The following is a 14,012-nucleotide window of genomic DNA, read 5'->3' on the forward strand; positions in this document are numbered from 1 at the left end:
GTTCAATACAAAAAGAAGATTCAAATATCTTAAATATATCCAATACTGGAGCATCCAGATTCATAAAACAACTACATCTAGATGTCTGAAAAGACATAGGCAGTCACACAATATTAGTGGAGGACGTTGAAACCCCATGGACAGCATTACAAAGACCATGGAGGAAGAAATCTAACAAATAAATTCTGAACATAAATTTGAGACTTTACCAATTTGACCTAATAAGCATCTACAGAACACTTCACTCATCAAGCCACAGAATATATGTTCTTGTTACTTGCACATGGAGCATACTCCAAAGTCAATCAAATGCTTGGCCATAAAGCAAGTCTCAACAATTTCTTTTAAATAATGTCATATTAACCATACTTTCAGAGCACAGTGGAATAAAAGTAAAAATCAGTATGAAAAATATCTCTCAAACACACAGAATTACATAGAAATTTAAAAACTTGCTTTGGAATGACTTCTTGGTAAGCAGCGAAATTAAGGCAGAAATAAAAAAAAATGAAATAAATGAAAACAAAAACACAACATAACAAAATCTCCAGAAGGCAGAAAAAGTACTGTTAAGAAAAAAGTCTATACTGCTCAATGCTTACATGAAGAATCTAGAAAGACCTCAGATTAACAATCTAGAATCATACATAGAGGAACTAGAAAACCAATAACAGACTGACCCCAAAGTTAGCAGAAGAAAAGAAATAACTAAAATCAGAGCAAAACTGATAGAAGCTAAACCCAAAAATCCATGCAAAGTATGAATGAAACCAAAAGCTGGCTCCAAGAAAGAATGCACAAAATCAATTAATAGCCAGTTAGACTGAAACAGAAAGAAGAAAAAAGAGGTAAGGTACAAATAAGCACAATTAGAAATGACAAATGTGACATTACTGCTGATTGCACAGAAATACAATAGATTATCAGAGAATATTACCAACAGCTCTATGTACATAAATTAGAAAATCTAGAGAAAATAGATACATTCCTGGAAATATACAACTTCCCAAGATTGAATCAGGAAGAAATTGAAAACCTGAACAGATTAATATTGATTTCTTACACTGAATATGTAATAAAAAATTCTGCCAAGCAATAAAAGTTTTTCCCACAGTAGATGGATTTACAGCCAAATTCTACCAGACAAACAAAGAACTGGTGCCAATTCTACTGAAACTATTCTAAAAATTTCAGGAGGAAAACTCCTCCCTGACTCATTCTACAAAGCCACCACCATCTTGATATAAAAACTGGCAAAGACACAATGAAAAAGGAATACTACAGGCCAACATCCCTGAAAACATAGATGAAAATTCTTACAGCAAACCGAATCTAGCAGCATGTTGAAATTTAGTTTACCACATCAAAAAGGGTTTATTTCAGGGACACATGTTTGGCTTAACATATGCAAATCAATAATTGTGATTCACCACAGAAACAGAATTAGAAACAAAAATTATATGATTATTTCAATAGACACAGAAAGAGCTTGTAAAAGAATCCAACATCCCTTCATGATGAAAAGCCCTCAACAAATCAAGAAAGCTGGCAAGGAGCATAACTCAAAATAATAAGAGTCATCTATGACAAACTCAGAGCCAACATCATATTGAATGGACAAATCTGGAAGCAGACCCCTTAAAAACAAGAAGAAGGCTTGTATGCCCACCCTCATCACTCCTATTCACCATTGTACTAGAAGTACCAGCCGTAGAAATCAGGAAAGAGAAAGAAATAAATGGCATCCAAATAGAAAAAGAAGAAGTCAAACTGCCTCTTTGTTGATGATGATTCTATAATTAGAAGACCCTAAAGACTCCACCAAACACTACTAGAACAGATAAACAATAAAACTAATGTACAAAAATCAGTAGCATTTCCATACATCAATAATGTCCAGGCTGAGAGTCAAATCAATAATGCAATCTCATTTTCAGTAGCCACAAAGAAAATGAAATACCTACGAATATAGCTAACAAAGAAGGTGAAAGACCTCTATGAGGAGAACTACAAAACACTGCTGAAAAAAATTAGAACTGACACAAATATATGCATAAGCATTCCATGTTCATGGATTGGAAGAGTCAGTACAATTAAAATGTCCACATCACCTAAAGCAATGTACAGATTCAATACTAGTCCTATCAAACTACCAATGTAATTCTTCACAGAACATGAAAAAACTATCCTACAATTAATGTGGAAGCGAAAAAGAAGCAGAGTAGCCAAAACAATCGTAAGGGAAAAGAAGAAAGCCAAAGACATCCCACTTCAAAAGATATTATATTATGTCATATATATATGTATATATATATATATATATTCAAGCTATATTATATACGACTTCAAAAAATATTATAATGCTACAGTAACCAAAACAGCATAGTACTGGTATAGAAACACACATAGAAACCAATGGAACTTAATGGAATAATAAGAAATAAAGCTGCATATCTACAACCATCTGATTTTCAACAAGTCTGATAAAAACAATTTATTGGGAAAGGACTCCCCATTTGATACATGGTGCTGGGATAACTGGCTAGCCATATGTAAAATAACGAAACTAGACCCCTACCTCTCCCCATATACAAAAATTAAGTCAAGATGCATTAAATAATTAAATGTAAAATGTTAAAATATGAAAATCCTAGAAGGAAACCTAGGAAATAGTATTCTGGACATCATCATTGGGGAATAATTTATTGCTAAGTCCTCAAAAGCAATTGCAACAAAAACAAAAATGGACAAATGGGACACAATTAAGCTAAAAAGTTTCTGCACAGCAAAAGAAACTATCAGTATAATAAACGGACAACCTACAGAGTGGGAAAAAATACTCACAAACTATGCATCTGATAAAGGTTTAATATCCAGAATCTTTAAGGAACTTAAACAATTCAACAAGCAAAAAGCAAATAACCTGATTAAAAAGCAAACAAAGGACACAAATAGACACTTCTCAAAAGAAGACATATAAGCAGCTAATGTAAATGTTAAAACAATGCTCAACATTACAAGTTATCGAGAAATACAATTCAAAAAGACAATGAGATACCATCTCACACACCATCCAGAATGGCTACTATTCAAAAGTCAAAAAACAATAGATATTGGAAAGGCTGCACAGAAGAGGGAACAGTAACACATTGTTGGAGGGAATGTAAATTAGTTCAGCCATGTGAAAAGCAGTTTGGAGTTGCTCAAAGAACTTAAAATAGAACTATCATTTGACCCAACAATTCCATTACTGGGTATATGCCCATAGGAAAATATATAATTCTACCAAAGACACAAGCACTGATGTTGTTCATTGTAGCACTATTTTTAATAGCAAAGATGTGGAATCAACCTGGGTTCCCATCAATGGTGAATTAGCTGAAGAAAGTATGATACATATACATCATGGAATACTAAAAATCTGTATTAGCCAGGGTTCTCTAGAGGGACAGAACTAATAGGATAGATGTATATATAAAGGGGAGCTTAGTTAGGAGCACTGACTCACACAATCAAAAGGTGAGGTCCCACAATAGGCCGTCTGCAAGTTGAGGAGAAAGGAAGCTAGTCCGAGTCCGAAAGCTGAAGAACTTGGATTCTGATGTTTTAGGGCAGGAAGCATCCAGCGTGGGAGAAAGATGGAGGCCAGAAGATTAAACCAGTCTAGTCTTTCCACGTTCTTCTACCTGCTTTTATCCTAAGCCATGCTGGCAGCTGATTAGATGGTGCCCACTCAGATTGAAGTTGGGTCTGCCTCTCCCAGTCCACTGACTCAAATGTTAATCTCCTTTGGCAACATCCTCACAGACAAACCCAGAAACAATACTTAGCATCATTCAATCCAGTCAAGGTGACACTCAATATTAACCATCACACCAGCTATAAAAAGTAATTCAATAATGTTATCTGCAGTAACATGGATGCAATGGGGGGGGGCCATTATCCTAAGCGAATTAATCCAGTAACAGAAAACCAAATACCACATATTTGCACTTACAAATGGGAGCTAAACATTTGGTACACAAGGACATAAAGATGGGAACAATGCAGACTGTGGTCTACTGAAGGTGGGAGAGAGGAAAGAGCGGAAGGCCTGAAAATCTACCTATTGGGTAGTATGCTCACTACTTAGGTGATGGGATCAATTATACCACAAACCTGAGCATCATGCAATATACCCATGTAACAAACCTGCACATGTAACCCCAAATCTAAAATAAAGTTGAAAGTTAAAAAAATAAACTATTTTGATAACTTTCAGAAAAAATGTGGAATTTCAATGCTTAATGTCTTAGCAGATAAGACTGTCAAGAATTGTAAGATAATTAATAGAAAAGTTTGACAGTATAAATATAATTTCATTTATCATATTACAAACTGAATGTCTGTTTCTATGGATCTATGCTAAACAGCCCAGCTGGGACTGAGTAGGTGCATCTCTATTATTTCATCTTCACGCATAACACTGTGTTACCTATAAGACAGTAAAACCATAGGGGTGAATCTCCAACTGTTTAAAAATCTATATGACAAATTGTAAACATAACTAAAACAATACCAAAGATTGACTAAAATTATACATATCTCATATGGAAAATAAAAAGCATAACTAACATTTTATCCCTTGTAAATTTAGGAAAATATTTTAAATTCAATACATTAGATTTCATAGGAAAATAATCATAGATAAATCTAAGCAGCATTAATTCTTACAATGGTGTGTTGGATATTGAGATTTAGTTTAATATTTAAACCTGATCTTCGATAATTTTAAAAAAATGAACACAAAACACATATGTCGAACAGTTCTCAAATTGATCTTAGTGTTATAGTAAATAAAAAAACCAATCAACTTCCATTAACCACATATAATTCACATGGAAGCAGCCTTATATTTTGTGCTACCTTATTATTTCTAGCTGAGAAAATAATGTAAATAAATGATAACATTTTAATTGCTATGTATGTCTTCCAATAATGTCAAAATGATAAATTTAGAAATGATTCTCAAAAATATATCAGAGATATTGAATGAACTGAAGTAGTTAAAATAATGATTTATGATATGGTTGCTTGGTAATCATATATTTTGCATGTAGCTAATGAATAATAACATTGCATTTAATCTTCAGAAATAATTCCCTTGCAATATATTGGTATCTATTTAGGCAAGATTCTATCTTACCTTTTTACAGACTGATAATGTCCTCTACATGAGATTTCCTCATGCAATATTATCAATTTTTAAGACATATTACAGCAAGTGAGAGGGATGATGGGCTGTAAAATGAATGTTGATAAGTGGAAACCATCCTTTTGGCAGTACTGTAAATAGGAACCAGAATGTGAAATTCATAGTACATGTGGATCTCCATCTTTCCAGTGATCAAAACAACTGTTTTAACTTTAACAGTAAACATAGTCCTAGGCTTTGAAAACTTGAAATAAATCAGATCTCACTATATAATTCTCCACATACTGCCAGTTACTTACTCTTCATTTCCTTAATTTAGTTGCCAGCCCTTTGTCATTAATACAACTTATTTTTATAAAAGCCAATGGGTAACTTTCACATGGAAGCACATGCTGGCCTACACAAGATTCTAGTCCACAGTTAATTTATGAACCTCTCTACTCCCATGTACGTTAGTTTTATCCAGGGGTTCTTAAAGTTTGAAGATATCCTCAGGGAAAAAGATGATTATAATCTTCATTTGAAGAAAATGTTAATAGGAGTATTTTACCTTAATGCTGACAATGATGACCTCCTTAAAAAATAAGCAGCAAAGTCTCATCCTAACTTGTTATCTTGGCCTGTCACCAGCAGAAAATTTGCCAAGTGGGAGATATTTGGTTTCTCTTCTTTGTGTGGCTTTCCCAGCTACCTTTCATTCAGTTAAAGAATAATGCATTCAGCCAGCCAGCCTGAAGGTTTTGTGGAATGTTTGCATTCCCAACTTTACAAGAAAAGAGGACTCCAGGATGGTTAGAAAGCCCTCTAGGGAAGTTGGAAAAACTATCTTTCTGAGACAGCTGCTCTAAGTCCCTCTATCTGTCACCCTTATCACTGCCACCTGTCTAAATCCTTCATGGTCCTTGTTATCTTATCCTAAGCCATGCTGGCAGCTGATTAGGTGGTGCCCACCCAGATTGAAGTTTGGTCTGCCTCTTCCAGTCCACTGACTCAAATGTTAATCTCCTTTGGCAACACCCTCACAGACACACCCAGAAACAATACTTTGCATCCTTCGATCCAATCAACAGCCTTTAAACTACACTTTACTACATTTTACTCTCTCTCTCTCTCTCTTTCTCCATGTGTGTGTGTGGGTTGGGGGGTGGTGAGGGGGTGTGGGTCTGTGCATGAAATAATCCCTGCTATTATTAAGAAGGACTACATCTTATATAATGTTCTATTCTTCACAAAACATTACACAGTACATAACAAACAGAAAGTATGCAAAGAACTATCTCTTCTCTCAACTAATAATTTTTAGGACTTGATAGTATATTATTTTTATTTGACTTATATGTGTGTATCTTATTTTCTTAATTATTAATGGGTTCCACAAGGGCAAACACCATATATCCTATGCTTCCTTTTATATCCAGAGGTCTCACATAAAACTGTTTACAGATAAGGTGCTTGAAAATGATATACTGCTTTTTTTAATGATGTGCCAGATATTATATGCTTTATGTGTTTTATATCTTAACAACAAACTTATAAGTTAGGCATTATTATTATCACTATTTTAATGGTATGAAAGCTGACATTTAGAATTTTTCAAAGTCATAAGCTTGTAAATAGAATGAGATATAAATTCAGCTCATTGTAAGCTAATTGTAAATGATTTCAGGCTGCAATTAACTTGCCTGGAGAGAGATGACTTTCTGACATTCGTGATATAACATTACTCAAGTTGTCACCTGTTTATTTGCATCTATGATTAGCTGCAAGCTCTGGATAGGAAGTCAGTCCTCCCTAAAGAACAGTACTAAACATCTATTAGTAGTACTTCCAAACAACAAATAGACTCCTGGAATTTTAGAATTGGAAGTGATCTTAGAAATTATCTAGTGCAAACTGTAATGAGCATGAGTAACTTCATTTTCCATCCAGTGCTCTTTTCATTACACCAGGCTCATTTTCTTCCTTATGAAATCTGTTTTTCCATCTATAGTGACCAGCACATTAACTAAAACACAGTTGGCTTTCAGTAAACATTTACGGAATGGATTTTACAAATGAGGAAATTGATGTTCAAAAAGGGGAATTGACTTACCTAAGCTCACGGAACTAGTGACTAGCAGCAACTAAAACTTACAATTTCCTGTCTCTCTGTCCAATGCTCTATCCACTATTTCCTGATGATTTAGTTACTTCAGGATATATCTAATATTTGTTATTAATACATGTGTGTAAAAAGCAAAGATCAGATCTGGAGCTAATGTCCCATAAACTTGAAATGATTCTTAGCAAATCACTTAATTGTTTAACATTTCTGTTGTCCTTGTAATAAATCACTTGTTTGAGTAAGGGCATCTCCAAGTCATCAAAAGTCTATGTGCTTATCAATAAGAGGGAAAACAAGTTTGCATTTGTGACTTTTATAAACATGCACTTTCTAGCAATCACTTAGAGTCATGGAACTTTTTTTTAAAAAAATATTGATGTCTAGTTGTCAACAAGGTGCTAAAATATTCTTCAAGTTAGCAGATGTTTTAATAATGAGAATGTAAAAATAAATCTCATTGATGATGGTGATAAATACTATTCTAGGCCCTTTCTGTACTGTATATTAAAAATACTATTTAGAATACTACTTACTGGAAATAAATAATTAATAAAAATAGGGAATCAGAAAATCTCAAATAATAAGAGTTAAATGCATTTATTTCTATTTTTTAATATGGGGTTAGGATGAAAAAACTAGTGTTACACTTACGTGAAAAAAAGCAGAAAATAAGATGAGACCATATTTTACATATTAACTTTTGGTTGTCACCAGCATATGACAAAGTCTTGTTGAGCAAGAATCATTGAGGCACAGAAAGAAAAAAAGAAAAATGTTGATCCACAGCTCATCCCCATCCGTTATTGGTTAGCCATTCCCATCCATATTCTCCTCTCATGGTATACAACTGCTCACAGCAGCTAGCAACTGAAAAAATTGAAAAATTTTATCTGTAGCTCATTTCCTGTTTGGCCACTGTTAAGCCCAAGGGTTCTCAAACTAGTGTATACTATAGAATTATCTGGGGACATTTTTTAAAACGTAGTTTTCTGGCCTTCACTGCTCAGAGAATTTGAGTTAATATGTCTGGATCTAGTAATTCACACATCTAATATTATTATTTTAAACTTGCTTTATATTATATGGTGAAAATATACATATGAAGACTGATGTTTGGAGAATATATCTGTTATATAGTCAAGAGACTGGGAGAAATATTGAAAGCTATCTTTACATTGACCAAATACATTAATCATATAGTCACATTCCTTTGGTCTCTGCTAATATATATCACTTGGAGCTCTACTGCAGTTTCCAGCATTTTTTAAAATATAATTTCCTTAATAGCCATCAAAGATTTTAAAAACTATACAAGTATTCAGAAATCATATTTAGATGACTTAAAAGAAGAATTTGTTGAGTCTTCCTGAAGCATTTAGAAACACCTACTTACATGATAAATATTATCCTATTAATTCAATTGATCTCCCTAAGGACTTCTCATGGGCAATGCATTTTCAAAGTATAGTTTAAATAACTACGTACTTGAAAGTAATACAACTAAATTTTAAAAAATATCTATTTTAGTCTTAGGTTTCCGCCGTTCAATCTGGCCTTATCCTGTATTCCTTGGAATAAGTAAGGCTAGGCTTTTCAAATCTTATCTTCCTAGTCACACCACATTGAAAATTTTAAACAGTGGAGATGACCTGGCTGCAGTATTTTCAATGCATCTCTGTTCCATAGAGACATGTTGTCCAGTCAAACTAGTCTAAGTGAAAAACATAAATTATGCCACTTTTGGGTCTCAACTCACTGGCTGTGAGCATGGAAAAAAGCCATATTATAATTTTTAACCCAAAGTTATGCTATGATCCTTCTCTTTTTTTTTCCTAGGGGAACATATAGAAGAAATATATAACCTTAAAGAAAATAAAACTTTTAGGCTATATTTATATATACCTTCATTGGCCAATTGGTTAACTGATATTATCCTTTTTAGAGCACTAATTGCTCAGTCACATAGCACAAAGTCTAATGGCTCCTTCTTGGGTCCTTCCTCAATTCAGAACAGTCAATCAAAGATATATATTGAGCTTACTATAAGCCAAATGCTGAGGACTTATCCTTCATTTTTAAATTTTTGATATTTAAAGTAGTTTTTTCCAGTCTGTGAAGAAAGTCATTGGTAGCTTGATGGGGATGGCATTGAATCTATAAATTACCTTGGGCAGTATGGCCATTTTCAGGATATTGATTCTTCCTACCCATGAGCATGGAATGTTCTTCCATTTGTTTGTATCCTCTTTTATTGCCTTGAGCAGTGGTTTGTAGTTCTCCTTGAAGAGGTCCTTCACATCCCTTGTAAGTTGGATTCCTAGGTATTTTATTCTCTTTGAAGCAATTGTGAATGGGAGTTCACTCATGATTTGGCTCTCTGTCTGTTGTTGGTGTATAAGAATGCTTGTGATTTTTGCACATTGATTTTGTATCCTGAGACTTTGCTGAAGTGGCCTATCTGCGTAAGGAGATTTTGGGCTGAGACGATGGGGTTTTCTAGATATATAATCATGTCATCTGCAAACCGGGACAATTTGACTTCCTCTTTTCCTAATTGAATACCCTTTATTTCTTTCTCCTGCCTGATTGCCCTAGCCAGAACTTCCAACACTATGTTGAATACAAGTGGTGAGAGAGGGCATCCCTGTCTTGTGCCAGTTTTCAAGGGAATGCTTCCGGTTTTTGCCCATTCAGTATGATAATGGCTGTGGGTTTGTCATAAATAACTCTTATTATTTTGAGATACATCCCATCAATACCTAATTTATTGAGAGTTTTTGGCATGAAGGGCTGTTGAATTTTGTCAAAGGCCTTTTCTGCATCTATTGAGATAATCATGTGGATTTTGTCATTGGTTCTGTTTATATGCTGGATTACATTTATTGATTTGCGTATGTTGAACCAGCCTTGCATCCCAGGGATGAAGCCCACTTGATCATGGTGGATAAGCTTTCTGATGTGCTGCTGGATTCGGTTTGCCAGTATTTTATTGAGGATTTTTGCATCGATGTTCATCAGGGATATTGGTCTAAAATTCTCTTTTTTTGTTGTGTCTCTGCCAGGCTTTCGTATCAGTATGATGCTGGCCTAATAAAATGAGTTAGGGAGGATTCCCTCTTTTTCTATTGATTGGAATAGTTTCAGAAGGAATGGTACCAGCTCCCCCTTGTACCTCTGGTAGAATTAGGATGTGAATCTGTCTGGTCCTGGACATTTTTTGTTGGTAAGCTATTAATTATTGACTCAATTTCAGAGCCTGTTATTGGTCTATTCGGAGATTCAACTTCTTCCTGGTTTAGTCTTGGGACAGTGTATGTGTCGAGGAATTTATCCATTTCTTCTAGATTTTCTAGTTTATTTGCATAGAGGTGTTTGTATTATTCTCTGATGGTAGTTTGTATTTCTGTGGGATGAGTGGTGATATCCCCTTTATCATTTTTTATTGCATCTATTTGATTCTTCTCTCTTTTCTTCTTTATTAGTCTTGCTAGTGATCTATCAATTTTGTTGATCTTTTAAAAAAACCATCTCCTGGATTCATTGATTTTTTGAAGGATTTTTTGTGTCTCTATTTCCTTCAGTTCTGCTCTGATTTTAGTTATTTCTTGCCTTCTGCTAGCTTTTGAATGTGTTTGCTCTTGCTTCTCTAGTTCTTTTAATTGTGATGCTAGGATGTCAATTTTAGATCTTTCCTGCTTTCTCTTGTGGGCATTTAGTGCTATAAATTTCCCTCTACACACTGCTTTGAATGTGTCCCAGAGATTCTGGTATGTTGTGTCTTTGTTCTCGTTGGTTTCAAAGAACATCTTTATTTCTGCCTTCATTTCGTTATGTACCCAGTAGTCATTCAGGAGCAGGTTGTTCAGTTTCCATGTAGTTGAGCGGTTTTGAGTGAGTTTCTTAATTCTGAGTTCTAATTTGATTGCACTGTGGTCTGAGAGACAGCTTGTTATAATTTCTGTTCTTTCACATTTGCTGAGGAGTGCTTTACTTCCAACTATGTGGTCAATTTTGGAATAGGTGTGGTGTGGTGCTGAAAAGAATGTATGTTCTGTGGATTTGGGGTGGAGAATTCTATAGATGTCTATTAGGTCCGCTTGGTGCAGAGCTGAGTTCAATTCCTGGATATCCTTGCTAACTTTCTGTCTTGTTGATCTGTTTAATGTTGAAAGTGGGGTGTTAAAGTCTCCCATTATTATTGTGTGGGAGTCTAAGTCTCTTTGTAGGTTTCTAAGGACTTGCTTTATGAATCTGGGTGCTCCTGTATTGGGTGCATATATATTTAGGATAGATAGCTCTCCTTGTTGAATTGATCCCTTTACCATTATGTAATGGCCTTCTTTGTCTCTTTTGATCTTTGTTGGTTTAAGTCTATTTTATCAGAGTCTAGGATTGCAACCCCTGCCTTTTTTTGTTTCCAATTGCTTGGTAGATCTTCCTCCATCCCTTTATTTTGAGCCTATGAGTGTCTTTGCACGTGAGATGGGTTTCCTGAATACAGCACACTGATGGGTCTTGACTCTTTATCCAATTTGCCTTTCTGTGTCTTTTAATTGGAGCATTTAGCCCACTTACATTTAAGGTTCATATTGTTATGTGTGGATTTGATCCTGTCATTATGATGTTAGCTGGTTATTTTGCTCGTTAGTTGATGCAGTTTCTTCCTAGCCTCAATGGTCTTTACAATTTGGCATGTTTTTGCAGTGGCTGGTACCGGTTTTTCCTTTCCATGTTTAGTGCTTCCTTCAGGAGCTCTTTTAGGGCAGGCCTGGTGGTGACAGAATCTCTCAGCATTTGCTTGTCTGTAAAGAATTTTATTTCTCCTTCACTTACGAAGCTTAGTTTGGCTGAATATGAAATTCTGGGTTGAAAATTCTTTTCTTTAAGAATGTTGAGTATTGACCCCCACTTTCTTCTGGCTTGTAGAGTTTCTGCTGAGAGATCAGCTGTTAGTCTGATGGGCTTCCCAAAGCTGGAGACATCACGCTACTTGACTTCAAACTATACTACAAAGCTACAGTAACCAAAAGAGCATGGTACTGGTACCAAAACAGAGATATAGACCATTGGAACAGAACAGAGGCCTCAGAAATAGTGCCACGTATCTACAACTGTCTGATCTTTGACAAACCTGACAAAAACAAGCAATGGGGAAAGGATTCCCTATTTAATAAATGGTGCTGGGAAAACTGGCTAGCCATATGTAGAAACCTGAAACTGGATCCCTTCTTTACACCTTATACAAAAATTAATTCAAGGTGGGTTAAAGATTTAAATGTTAGACATAAAACCATAAAAACCCTAGAAGAAAACCTAGGCAATACCATTCAGGACATAGGCATGGGCAAGGACTTCATGTCTAAAACACCAACAGCAATGGCAACAAAAGCCAAAATTGACAAATGGGATCGAATTAAACTAAAGAGCTTCTGCACAGCAAAAGAAACTACCATCAGAGTGAACAGGCAACCGACAAAATGGGAGAAAATGTTTGCAATCTACTCATCTGACAAAGGGCTAATATCCAGAATCTACACCCAAACAAATTTACAAGAAAAAAACAAACAACCCCATCAGCAAGTGGGCAAAGGATATGAACAGACACTTCTCAAAAGAAGACATTTATGCAGCCAACAGACACATGAAAAAATGCTCATCATCACTGGCCATCAGAGAAATGCAAATCAAAACCACAAGTGAGATACCATCTCACACCATTTAAATGGCAATCATTAAAATGTCAAGAAACAACAGGTGCTGGAGAGGATGTGGAGAAATAGGAACACTTTTACACTGTTGGTGGGACTGGAAACTAGTTCAACCATTGTGGAAGTCAGTGTGGCGATTCCTCAGGGATCTAGAACTAGAAATACCATTTGACCCAGCCATCCCATTACAGGGTATATACCTAAAGGATTATAAATCATGCTGCTATAAAGACACATGCACATGTATGTTTACTGCGGCACTGTTCACAATAGCAAAGACTTGGAACCAACCCAAATGTCCAACAATGATAGACTAGATTAAGAAAATGTGGCACATATACACCATGGAATACTATGTAGCCATAAAAAATGATGAGTTCGTGTCCTTTGTAAGGACATAGATGAAGCTGGAAACCATCATTCTCAGTAAACTATAACAAGGGCAAAAAACCAAACACTGCATGTTCTCACTCATAGGTGGGAATTGAACAATGAGAACACACGGACACAGGAAGGGGAACATCACACACCAGGGCCTGTTGTGGGGTGGGGTGAGGGGGGAGGGATAGCATTAGGAGATATACCTAATGTTAAATGTCGAGTTAATGGGTGCAGCACACCAACATGACACATGTATATATATGTAACAAACCTGCACGTTGTGCACATGTGCCCTAAAATTTAAAGTATAATAAAAAAAGAAAAAAATTTTGATATTTAAAACATTTTATTATGAAAACTCGAACATACACCATAGTAAAGAAAACAGCATAATGATCATACACCTACACACCATCAAACTTCAAAAGTATCAACATTCTTACACTCTTTTTTTTTTGAACAATATAAAGTCTTGCTATTCACATTGCAGTCAATAAACCAGCAGCAATGGCATCACTTGGGAGCTTGTAAGAAATGCAGAATTTTAGCTCCCGCCCCAGAAGTAATAAATCAAAATGTGCATTTCAAAAAGATCTCTACTTGTGCACATTAAAATTTGAAATGC

The sequence above is a fragment of the Pan paniscus genome, chromosome X (assembly GCF_029289425.2).
Source record: "Pan paniscus chromosome X, NHGRI_mPanPan1-v2.0_pri, whole genome shotgun sequence".
NCBI lineage: Eukaryota > Metazoa > Chordata > Mammalia > Primates > Hominidae > Pan > Pan paniscus.